The sequence below is a fragment of the Mytilus californianus genome, unplaced genomic scaffold (assembly GCF_021869535.1).
Source record: "Mytilus californianus isolate M0D057914Y unplaced genomic scaffold, xbMytCali1.0.p SCAF_5, whole genome shotgun sequence".
NCBI classification, from domain to species: Eukaryota; Metazoa; Mollusca; class Bivalvia; order Mytilida; family Mytilidae; genus Mytilus; species Mytilus californianus.
The window spans coordinates 11,899,813-11,914,208 of record NW_026262701.1 but is presented as its reverse complement, the minus strand read 5'-3'; positions in this window follow the sequence as shown (position 1 = coordinate 11,914,208).

The following is a 14,396-nucleotide window of genomic DNA, read 5'->3' as shown; positions in this document are numbered from 1 at the left end:
TGTTATTTTCATTTTATACCAGATATTAATATCAATTTCATCACATTATAAAACGTCATCTGTTATTTTCAGTTTTTCAACCATACTAGATTGGTTTACAGACTATGATTCAGCTCCTGATTATTTCATCCTTGCCCGCAAAACTTAATTGTCGTATTAAAAGTTAAAAGAATATGTTTAATATTTGCTTAGTTAATATTCGTTCAAAGTAAATTATCTAACTATAATACTTTGAAACGATTGAATAAAAGTATAAAAAAAAAGCTGATCTCCAAAGTAAATTCAAAAAGGGGAACTCCATAAAACTGACATAATCAAACGTTAGACTTTATGAACAAATGGAATGAATGGGAAACAACTGTCATATTCCGAAGAAAATGGTGAGTTTAACCTGGTCTTATAGCTAGCTAAACCTCCCACTTGTATGACAGTCGTTTATAGTTCCGTTATAATAACAAAATTGGGTGAGCAACCCAAACAGACATAATGGGTTAATGTGACAAGTATTGGGATCCAGCAGTACACACTGTGTAAACAAATATATCAGACATACAACACAACTGACTAAAGAATTTGAAAAAAAATGAAAGTGATCGTCATGACATGTCATACAAACACAAATCTTTGTCATGTTTGAATTAAAAGAATTTGACAGTAAATCCGATAAATGATAACTAAGATTACTGAAAAACAAAAAAACATCTTTATTCTAAATAAAGAGTAAGTCAACACGATGTCCGAAAAGCAAACACAATCTATGCACAAGCTTATTTGATGATTAGATAAACGTTTTGTTTATTGCACCTTTCAGAACCTGATAAATTTATTTTGGTTTTCAGATATTCCTTGTATGTTGTACTTTATATTGAGTTTAATCATTATGTAAGAAAAGATATGGCAGCTTAAGATTTGTTTATTTAAATGTCATTAATGCTACAGTAGTTTATGCTTTTTAGTGTAATGAAATAAAACGTCTTAATATTAAACACGCTTTTATTGTTATATCATGGAAATGCAAATTAAAACTTATATGATTGACCTTCTTGCGTCAGAAAAATAAATGAAGATTTGAAAAAATCAATCATCCTTTTTTACTGGAAAATTCAATCTGCACAAAATCAGTCGATCTAGAAAAAATCAAGCTATAAAACCATGCCCAAAAAAAAACAAGTACTAGCATACAATTGGTAACGAAAACATCAACAGATACACTCAATTCGAAACCAGTTTTGTTGATATTTAGAGCTCCGGTATCTGAATTATATTCAGTACGGTGATATCGAAATCTTCCGAAATCTGAATCATTATTATATCCAATACGGTGATATTGAAAGATTCGAAATCTTAACTATATATAATACGGGGATATCAACAGCTCCAAAATCTGAACTATATCCAGTACGGTGATATCGAAAACACCGAAATCTGTACTATATCCAGTAAGGTAATATCGAATGCTCCAAAATCTGAACTATATCAAAAATGGTGATATCGAAAGCTCTGAAAACTGAACTATATCACGTACGGGGATATCGAAAGCTCCAAAATCTGAACTAAATTCAGAACGGTGATATCGCAAGCTCCAAAATCTGAACTATATCTAGTACGGTGAGATCGAAATCTCCGAAATCTGAACTATATCCAGTACTGGTGATGTCGAAAGCTCAGAAATCTAAACTATATCAAGCACGGTGATATCGAAATCTCCGAAATCTGAACTATATCCAGTACTGGTGATGTCGAAAGCTCAGAAATCTAAACTATATCAAGCACGGTGATATTGAAAGCTCCAAAAACTGAACTATATTTATTACGGTGATATCGAAAGTTTCGAAATCGGAATTGTATTCAGTAAGGTGATACCAAAAGCTCCGAAATCTGAACCATATTTAGTACGGTGATATCGAAAACTTCGAAATCTAACCATATTCTATATGGGGATATTGAATGTTCTGTTAACGAATAAAGATTCATTGTCGATCGCCTTAAGTGACCAGCAATGCTAGATGATAATCAACCACAAAGGCCTCAAACCATTATAACTGAATACGACTGTGTGAAAAAATGTGAAAATTATCTTTGCATTGAATTTCATGTGCATACATGTTTTCGTCAAACTGAAAGTAACTTACCGCTGACCAAGGGTACGTAAAGGTGTCAGAAAATGTATATTATTTTTCCACAAAGACGGTATATTGTACATTATGTAATTTGTATGATTGAACAAAATCTTCTTTTTTTCACTTCAAGATATATTAATGATGTACTTTCATTTAAAATCCCTTTTTCTGAGTTTACTTATCTTAAACTAAAATAGATACAATTAAAGAGCTCAAAGAACTAAAACTTAAGAGAGAAAATCGATGAGAAATTCTTTTACATATATGAATTTGAAGAAATACATCATTTGTCTCCAACCTTTTAATATTGAAGCGTTTGTCACTCAAAAATTGTGGTTCTCAACAGACTCAATAGATTAACAAGAAGAGCGAATGAATCAATCGATTTATAAATTTTACGATTCGGATCATGGTTACAGCAAGTCTGTTTCTAAACTTACTTGAGACTTTTTAACTATGCCAATGATCCAACATATTAGCTATAATCGATCTAGCATTATTGTCAGTCATGTCATGTTCCTGACCTTGACACTTAATTACTACTGACAAGTATTGAAATCGTACGAATCGTATGACGAACTATGACTGGTGTTTGGATTTTATGCGCTTCTGACTGATTCCAGATTTTTCTATTTTTGTAACCAAACTTTATTTTTATTTAATTTCGAACAGGATTTAATGCCATTTTATCATTCTAAATAATACAGGAAGTAGTCGATCATGTAGACCGTGAAGGCCAGCTTGATAAAACTACTCAGATAGGACACTATATACAGAGAGAAAAAAATCAGTGGAAAGTATGAAGTCCAGATGACTTTTTTTCAAACTAATTAAAAGTTAATTATACTAAATAAACGCTCTTGCTGGATTTTCAAGGAAACGTGTGGATCAAACTGAAAGATGTATGGTTGTTCTCGCATTTGAATATAAACTCTTGAAACTACTTTGCGTTTACTTCCAAATGCATTGTGTATGCACTTTTAGAATAAAATTTCTAAACCCTTTAATTTTCTGGAATTATTGACGTCACAAATATTCATACTAGGTACTCGGTTGCATTTAAATGTTATTTTGTTTGAAACTACACCCATCCAGATCCTTTTGTGGTCCATGAAATCAATGATTACCGGCAATAAACAAATTATGGTGTTTTCCGATATTATCGTTTTCTCTCTTTGCATCGACCCCGTTTTGCAAATATTATAGACTGGCGCGAAAATTCAATTTTCATGGTGTAATTTATCAATTGTCTTTCATAAACTCTAAAGATGGCTGTTTAGATCATAACAATATTTTATTGACTGTTAAATTCAATTAAACGAAAATATTACTGTAACTTGATGGTAATTATTGCTCTCCTTAATTTCAAATAACTCATTACAATTGCAACATGTATAGACACTTTAGAGGCTGTTCCATAACAGTATCATAATGGATTGTGGTAATTATGCTTTATTTTATCACTTTACACTTTGATGACTTGACTGTTGTTCTTCTAAAGTAGTTGGTTAAAATTTCTGGCTAGTTGAAAAGTTTGATTTGATGCAACAAATTGCAATTCGGTCAGAAATTTCATTGAACAGCAATAAGTGGACGGCAACACTTAATCAAGTCACTGTAAGGAACAATAAAGAATGACTCTGCTAGAGGGATTAAAGCGCGTATGGAAGGGCTTCAATTCGCCTTGAAATGCGTTACCTAGAAAAATCTTGAGGCAAATTGTTGCAAAATAGCAGATGACGGTCTTTTAATATTACCGATAAGTCGATTCACATGACTAAAACCATAGAGCTTAGCACTGGAATCTCTAAGCCTAGATGTTATAAAACGACTGTGAAAATAAATATATTTTCGTATTCAGACAATTGCATGTGTATCTAAATTGCAAATCAAAGGAATGTATATTGATTTAAAAAACTTATAATTTTAAGATTATGTACCGGATTCCACTTTCATATACATCATAATGATCCATTATATAAAGTACACCACGTACATTCAGTCATAAATAACAAACTGATTTAATTTAATTCATTCTGTCATATTTATAACAGTCTGTAAACGTACGTCCTTGAGAGCACCAGGAAGAACTTCTTTCGTATTTAAGTAAATTATGATCAACCCTCGTGTTGGGTTTATATTAGAAATACCGACCACAGCTACTTAAGCGAACACTAATAAAGATGTTCTTGTCTGGTGCCATTTACTTTGATCATTATGATATTGCACAATACACGCCAACCAACATTAATAATCAAACAGGTCCGTCTACCATTAGGTACGCATAATGCAATCGCAGCCCTTCAACACAAATACACTATAGTGCTTGTGATGTAGACAAATCCGGTTTTAAATTTATCAAATGGTCTTAAAAAAGTATGAACAAAGTCAGATCGGTTCTATTTTTGCATGCTTTACTGCTTTCGTTCGTTTGGGTATATTTGAAATGACAACATCGAAATATATTTGAAAAATACAACTTTCTATGAAGACACACACTGAGGTTCTACCTTTCGTAAACATACATAAAATACATTGCGATAATTCTCCTCAGAATAATAATCATATAATTTATTTTCTCTCTACATTTTAAGAAAATAATTCAAAAGTTCCTTCATTCTCCAAATGATTGAATAATTATTAAAGAACATCTTTCTGCTATCAAAAAATTCAGTAAGGTATATTTTTGGCATTTTCTTAATTCGATTTCCGTTCGAAGCAAAAATAACCTCGAAACGATTAAAATTGAGTGTATTTAGTTAAATATATAAATAGAAAAAAAATCATTTTAAAATGAGGAATACTTGACAGTTAATCCGAAACGTGTGAAATTAAGATTTAAAACAATTTATATAGCAAATAAATATTGAGTCAACAAGCGGTCCTTAAAGAAAACAAAATCTTATTAGAAGCTTAAACTTTTCTTTCTTGTACATTTCAGAAGTATTGTAAAAGAGTTTTTTGTGCTTTCACGTTTATATACTTTTAAGTTTAATCCTTTATGTTATTTTATTGTCATTATTACTACTTAAATCAATATGAGTTCCATATTCTTTTTGGTGCAATGAAATAAAATGTCCTATATAAAATTTTATGGATATAATATGGAAATGCAAATTTAAACATTCTACTATTTTGAAATATATCAAACCTCCACGCGAAAACTCTTGCTAAGTGATTGTTTAAGAATAAATTATCTTGAAAAGTGTCATCTCTATGGTAAATTAAACTATGATGAAAATCAAGGGGAAAATTCAAGCTCCAGAAAACCATGCCGCAAGGCAAATACTAACAAACAAATAATAACAAAAACATCAACAGAAAACACTAATTTTTTAGGCTGATAAGAGCTCCTAAATCGGAACCATATCATGTACGGTGATATCGAATGCCGATTTAAAACTTGTACATATTTGTCCTTTGGTCTTTGGACAGTTGTCTCATTGGCAATCATATCATATCATATCTCCTTATTTTGATTTCATGTAAGGTGATATCGAATAACTATATCATACACGGTTATATCGAGTGCTTTTAACCATATCTTTCTTTCCATGAGTCACCTATCATGATGTCCAACAATTTAAATATCCCAAAATGAGTCAATTCAGATGTGAGATCAACATTGTTTGTTTGACTATGAGCGCGTTCTTTGTTCAAGTTTGTATCAAGAAAATTATTTTGTTTCCGAAAAAAATATACATTTGTAACTGTACATACAGCCTTTTTTTTCTATGTCTTCCTACATTTGTTCGTAAATACACAAAATATGCAAAAATATATCATACTTGTGCGATTTTGAGTTTTTTTTCGCATTTATATATTTAATCAAAATAAATGTATTTGTATCTGAAAGAAATTGTTAATCAATTTTAGAAACGGTTCCAAGACATTTTTTTTAAAGTGGTCCAAGTGTGATATAAATTCAAGACAGTTGGTCGTACACAGGCAAAATAGAGAAATGCGTGTCATACATTCATGTCTAATTTTGTTTTTTTTTAAATAAGGTTAAAATCTTTTTTAAATCCTCGGAGTCTAGTAGATATTTTGTTTTTTTTCTTAAATAGGGATTATATAGAAAAAAAAACAAATTTTTTCACAAATTTGTAATGAATTTTTGATACATTGCAAGGTAAGAAGAAATCCTATATAAGCCCTTAAAATTTCGTTGGTTACAATTAATACAGAAATCCAAAACGGCTACAATAGTCCACTTAGTACATGAGACTGTTCTATCCTCTTGTTTGTTTACAACAGTTAATCGTGATGTTGTTGTAGCTATATACAATAAAGAGATGCGATATGATTGTCAATTATATAAAAAAAAATAAGGAGATGTGGTATGATCGCCAATGATATAACTCTATACCAGCGTTCAAATAACAAAAAAGGAATAATAGGTTACCGTATGGCCGGTTTCATATAATTTTCGGTCGATTTGACAAATATTATTTTCATTCGTAGACTATTATCCAATTGTTCTTGTACTCAAGTATGGAAAGCTCAACGCTCTAGTTTTGTTAATTGCCTTATAACTACAAAATCTTGATTTATTTCTTTTAATAGTATGAATTTATTTATTGTATTCATATTTAAATGAACGTGGAATTGTGAATAGTAATGTTCGGTAAATTTAACCAATTACTAAACCTATAGATGAATTGGATGGATTGCTGAGCTTCACTAAATAAAAAGGAATAACACATATATAAATGACTGAATAAAAAAATAGTTTATCATAGTGAGACCTGAATATATACTATATAATGTATATTGAGTATTATAAGCAAGATGATTCAGCCAGCCAAATATTCTGATGGTGCACTATCATATAGATATATAATAAAATGAATTCAAATTATAACATGTATCTGTAGACATATATATATATATATACATATATATTCATAAAACACAAAAATTAGTTTAATATAATAAATACAAATATATAAAAAAAAAAAGAGTTGATAAATAATGACTGATTACTATAAACAATACATACTTTGATGAACAGAGTAACATTTTTTGCTTTTGATATCTATGAAGGTCAACATGCCAAGACGTACCATCAATTTCCCCCTCCATCTAACGTATATACGAATACGAATACTTTATTAATTCCAATTAAAGGGCCCGTTTCGGAGCATAAATGTATAGTATTAATTATACAGTAATTTTAAGATACATTACGATTGAAAGAAAAGGAATAGATAACTATCTAATAACTACTTAAACAGAATGTTAACCATTTTTGATACATAGAACATAAACTACATCGCTACTACGTGTATATCTACTCAATGGAATTCAAAACAGGAACCAGTAAATCTTGACACTGATATGTTAACGTTTTCATACTTACTGGACATCAACCAAATAAACTGTTGATACTTTGAAATGTAAGGGATTAAGGCAAAACATGCTTCCATACTTTTCATGAGAGTTGTTCTAAACTACCTAGAATTTAACATTATGTTATCATATTAAATATTGCGGGTTTTAAATCCTGCTGAGACAAACGTGGGACCTGAAATCGGTAACTCTCATTGAATCATTTCAAAGCGATTACGTCCTTTCGAGGGATTTTATCAATGTGTCCGACTCTTCACCCAGATGCATTGAGTCTGCACCTTATTCTGTAACATCCGTAACAGGCGAATCTAATAGCAATATAATTTCACAGGAATAATTATTATGTCCTAGATTTTTGGTTCAATGACTTTTTTATGACATCGATGTACAACTCACCAAGTACCAGGAAATAATCATTTGTCAAAGAACCAACCCTTTGATTCCTGTTATTTATCATGACAAATGCTAAAAGGTGTTTAACAATGATATTAAGGGTATTCACCATACAGAATTATGAGGTTCTCGACTTAAAGCAACATTCTCATCTCAGTACCAGAATCTATGACAAACAAGACGATTTTAATTTTGAAATTATAAATTTTCCCCACATTAGCAGCAATATAGCAACTTCAGCTTGCAGCTGCTACTCAGACTTTATAAAACGTCACCAGTGTCCGAGCAGAAAGTTGATGAACTTGGGTTATGTCTAAGAACGTCTCGTCCTTTTTCTAAAAAAAGTTTATCGAAAGATACCAAGACCTTGTTGATAAATATTCCGTATCAACTTCACAAATAATACATAATGGTTTTGAAGAATAGATTCTATATTCTAGGTACTGACGTTTATCATCTTAATTACGTGTTATAGTGTTCTTTTTATTTGTCTTTGTATATTTTTAACCTTAACTGTTTATTCCATTTTTTGTAATATCCTTTCGGCGTGGTTTGGTATTCATACATCCCGCCATTGTGTTATAAGGTTATGGTAAATTTTTGTATTCTTGTCTTTCATTTTTGCTTATATGCTTTGTCAATAGAGTGTCTATATTCCATTTTGTTTTTCTTTATTGGCATAGTTGTTTGTTATTATAATGTTAAGAATATAACACAATGTTGACTGCTGTACCACCGGATTTGAAACCCTCCGTGTTGATATGATAACAGTCTGTTAAATTTTACGTAGTTTTAGAACAACTCTCAGTTTAACAAAAACAGATGTCTAATTATTCTTCCGTTGGGAAAAGGAAAACAGTCCGTATTCAACTTTACTTTGCAAATATTTAATTGATTTGTTGCAAAGGTCAACATAGTCCAATATAAGACAGCCTGGAGGAGGGGGGTCCTTCATTTCTGTATTTGTTGGCCCATTATTATATTCTCTACTCTTTATATTTTAACACTCCATTATTCTCTACTATTTATATTTTAACACTCCATTATTCTCTACTCTTTATATTTTAACGCTCCATTGTTCTCTATTCTTTATATTTTAACGCCCCATTATTCTCTATTCTTTTTTTAGGCCTATTTTTCTCTATTCTTTTTGTTTGCCATTTATTCTATACTCTGTTAACTCCATCCAGAACCTCATATAAAACACATAATAAAATGCAATTTCTATAACACTATACACTTGGAACCGGATACTGACAAACGGTTACTATCATTATTTGATTGTCCGCTACAGTACGGCAATGATCATTGACCTGTTAATTTTCTTCATCCTTCCGAATTTTCGATTGTAACTAACTATCAAACTTTTTAATACGAGTACACGAGTATACTTCTTATTTGAATTTAAGTTATTTGACAAAAAAATATTTGTCTTTACTTATTATTTGTCTTTTTATTTGATTTTGTCAATAAAGAAGGACAAAGCGAGCATAATATTCTATAAATATATGATAACAAAGTCAATTGAAATACATTTAGACCAGATTCAAACATATACTTCAAAGGAGTGAAAACCATGAGAAACAGAGGGAGCCCTATGTGTCGACAGAGAAAACATCTCCTGCTTTACATGTATCACCATTCATGAGATTTCAAACTTATTGTCAGTTTCTCTTTAGCCCAGGAACAGCCAAAACCGGCAATGAACTCATATGTATGATATGGACATATGGGAGCTTTGGCAGGGTAAACATGAATGTAGTACATCGATGTCATTTCAAATACATTGTTACAAGGTCCAGGTACACATAAACAAAAATTCTAAAGAAACAGTCGGAATCTATAAAAAGAACAGAAGGTAGGAATTTACTAAGTTTAACAGAATGACAGAAACAGTTGAAATTCACTAAGGTATGCAGAATGATAGAAACAGTTGAAATTCATCAATGTATACAGAATGACAGAAATATTTGAAATTCATCAAGTATACAGAATGACAGAAACAGTTGAAATTCACCATTGTCTAGAATGACAGAAACAAGTGGATTTCACCAAGTCGGAACGATAGAAACAGTTAGAATAAAATCGAATATATAGACTGACAGCAATATTCGGAATATAACTGAGTATATAGACAGACAGAAACAGTTTAATATAACAGCGTGTTCAGAACTATAGAAACAGTTGGAATAACACAGGATAAATAAATACTGGCAGCAATAGTCGGAATATTACAGAATATAATACAGAATAACAGAAGCAGTCGGGATATAAATGAGTGTATAGACAGACAGAAACAGTTGGAATATAAATGAGTACTTTATATGTACTGGCAGAGACAGTCGGAATATAACTGAGTATATAGACTGACAGAAACAGTTGGAATATAACAGCATGTACAGAACTATATAAACTGTTGGTCAGGAGTAAAATGGAGTGCATAGACTGACAGCAAAAGTCGGACCATAAGAGAGAATACCGAATTACAGAAATAGTTAGAACAAAACAGAGTGTTAAGAATAACAGAAACAGGAATTTATCTTTAAATCTATGTTCATATAATTCAGTTTTAGGTAAGCTGTCATGCAAAATTGCCACTTAGAAAGTTTTTTTTTTCTTTTTCTGATCAGATACCTTTGAACTTTAGTATTTTAACCGTTTTATACCTATGGATGTCCCAACATTTGTTTTCGTGCATACATGATGAAATTATTCAAGAGACACTTTTTGTGCACCCCCCCCACCCCCCCCCCCCCAAAAAAAAAAACAATAATCAAGTAGTTCATTACATCCACGTTATTTGGTCTCAAGTTGATAGTTATCTTATTGGCAATCATACATCTCGTCATTTTTATAAACAAACATTTCAAACGATTGGTTGACACAGTCGTATCTTTTTTCGTTTGTTATGTAATTTTATATGTGTGTGAATAACTTAAATGTCCTATGACATTATAGTTTGTAAAACAAGTTGACCAATAAACTATAATGTAAAATTATTTAAACCCCTGCTTGCATTACACATTGTCAGATTCAGAAATGCCATTGTAGCTTCAGTACGATCTTTAAGAAGAGTAAAATGCATGCAACTCATGCTTTTGTAAATGTGATATTTATACTTCTGCTTGAAGTAAATAGTGTTAGTGGTGGTAAGTATATACAATTCTTTAAAATAAAACATTTGTTTTATATTAATAGTTTTTATCTCATTATTTGTTATATCTGTTTTTCTCGTTACTGATTTTGTTTTCCATTTCGTTAATACAACTTTATTACAAGCTAATTTTGGAAAAAACAAAAACGCCAAATTTTGTACATAAATAAATTTTAGAATTCTACATTTATAAAAAGAGCATAATAAGTATTCTGGTTTTACAAACGATTTGTATATACAAATCATTAAATACACCGCCGACTGTCGAAATATATTTTTCCAGAATTTATTGTTTCATAATTTTCTTACAACTTAAAATAAAATAGATCATTTCACATTTGTGAAATTATAAAAGTTCCTTATTAAGATAGATTGTTGCATTAGTTTATAAACACTTTCGATAGAAAAAATAAATCATATACTGTATAGAATACAGATTGTCTTGCAAGTGCACTGTATGCATCGGAATAAAACAAAATGGAATCAAAATATTATGTAAATTATATACTCTTGAGACAAAATTTCATTTTTGAAAGATCTACTTAAATCTTTGAGGCCAAATATTTCTATTCGGTCTCTGCATTTTGGAATGCCCTTTTTTAAATACTTATGATTTTTATAACCAAATGCTCTTAATGTTCTTAATCAAAATAGTAACTACACAGACAGAGATCAAGAGTTTTATGCAGAGTGATATTTGTCTTTTATGATCAAGAATTTTTACATACGGCGTAGTTGATTCTTTTATTTTTACATGAATTATATTTTTTGGAGAAAACTTTCTGCAGTCGATGTTTAATACATTTTATATAAGAGTTGCCATAGACGTGACTTTTAGCCCTTTGATTTTTATATCTATCAGAAATGGATGAGTTATATGTGATACTTTTCTGATACTGTTTATCCCTTCTGAAGCACCGTTGTTCCTCGATCTTAAGTATCCGGTTTACATATAAATGTAATGTTTATTACCATTGTTTTGTCTGTTCGTCCATTATCTCCAATTTTTGCAACATTTTGCATCTTGATTGAGTATCATACCGAGAGCTTTACAATTACACTGATGTCTTCCTACTGATTAAGTTGGATGAAATTAGAACGATGTAATTTTATTTCCTTCCATCCGTTAAAACTGAACTTAAAGGAGAAATCACAATAAGGTTTTAACACAATACTTTCTTTCATCCGATAGTGAATGGTGGTCCCGTTTTTGTCGTTTTTAGTTTTCGCCGCGGTGTTGTCGGTTTTTCTTCGATTAAATGAATTTTGATTGTTCCTTTGCTATCTTCCGCCTCTTTTTTAGAACGAATTATTGTATACACCTTGTCTTCCTCATCCTGAATGGAAACACATCTCTGGTCTCATGAAGGCATGCTTTTCTTGAGTGCTTAATGTTGTGGGTTTATTCTAAGCCTATTCAAACCAAAAATTAATGTGTTGAGTAGCGTTTCTATATTAATTTTTATATGCTTTATTGTCTGATTAACGAAAAATTGTTTGACTTCTATTTAATGTCCTCTAGATCTGGTTTGGGACTACTCATTTGCGTCATAAAATCAGTCAATCTCTGAATTCACCGCGGTAGAAACTTTCAATTTTACTGCTTAATCATCATTGAAATCTCTCGTCATTTACGTCCTTCTATGGTTACAATATGCCCTGTTAGTGGCTTTTTGTGGATGAAAGGTAATGGGAAAAGGTTGAAGTTTCTAATCAAGATTCTTATTATTAATATACTTTACATACTTAATAATGCTAATTAGTTTGTTCATTGTACGAGTTGCTATTGCTCTTTAAAAGATAATATAGTATTATATATTGTCTAAAACAGACACCAGTGTTTTTCATAGAGAGAAATACGTCTAAACATTTGAATGGAATTCAGAGAGGCTATGGAAATAAAACTTTGTTAAAAAGCAATTTTACTAACAAAAAAGAGGGGAAGTGGTGGTAACATACAATCGCTCCATTACAAGATGTACAGAAGTTTAGGGGCCAATATACATTATAATTAGACTTTAAGAGTGAAAGCAACAGTCACCCCTCTACCTCTGTTCCACTTTTTATGTCTCGAATCAATAACTATGAATCGTCATTTTTTATGGACTTCCCCTTTTTTTATTTATCTTGGATTCCGTATTTTTGTAATACTTTTTTTCCGAACATGAACATTGAGTTTGGTGTAAACATATTTTATTACAAAAAATCGTTATGTATAAAATAAAATTGAGAATAGAAACGGGGAATGTGTCAAAGAGACAACAACCCGACCAAACAGCAGAAAACAGCCAAAGGTCACCAATGGGTCTTCCGCACAGCGAGAAAATCTCGCACCCGGAGGAGGGCTTCAGCTGGCCCCTATACAAAAATGTGTACTAGTTCAGCGAAAATGGACGTCACACTAAACTCCGAAACATTTATATAAATGAACCAAAATTTATAAAAATATACAAGACTAACAAAGACCAGAGGTTCTTGACGCAACAATGCGGCGGATTAAACATGTTTTGTGAGATCTTAACCCTCCCCCTAGTAGAATAAACAAACACACAGCAATACGTACAGTACGCTCAGTTTAAATGGGATTAGGAATCAAGAGCAATGCTCTTATATAAATACATTTTCCTTAACATTGAGTTTAAATATTTGGTAACAAATTATAATCAAACATTCGTATTGCTTTCTCTTCCATATACAAATATATGTGTATCAACAATAGAAGGGTAAAATGGGCCTGATGAATCATTAAAGCTCTTCAAAATTCTCCAAACAAGAACCACATTGAATTATGTAACAATAACGTGGAACAGGAACCATATAATTCTTACAAACATATCTTCTTATAATGAAATCATGGTCTTCAGGCGTGAGTTTCTGAACTCAAGGTTTTTTAATGTCGTTATTGATTACAACAAAAACTCATAAAAATTTTATTGTTTATTGTTTTCCAAAAACTTCATTGCAAAAAATATATTACAACATTAAGTAATTCAATATTTCCATAGAAATAAAAAGAAAATGAATTTAACTACACAAAACTGAATTATAGAATAAAATGTACCTATTTTATTGGATATGAAAAATTGATAGTGCATAATTTATAATCATACGATTACAAAAGTATCATATATATAATGAAAGTTTATTATTATTCTAATGACCGTAAGCTCTAGTTGTAATTCTATCTTTTACCATCTAAAAGAACAAATCCCATTTTCTTACTTTTTGAGCGTTCAAAACATGATCCATGCTCTTTTACAATCTACGTTATGATTAAATAAACAATTTGTATACATTTCATGCTTAAGTTCTCTTAATGTTGTTTTATCTTTTGTTGTATGTTTTTCACCACCTTCAATCGTATACGAATACATTTT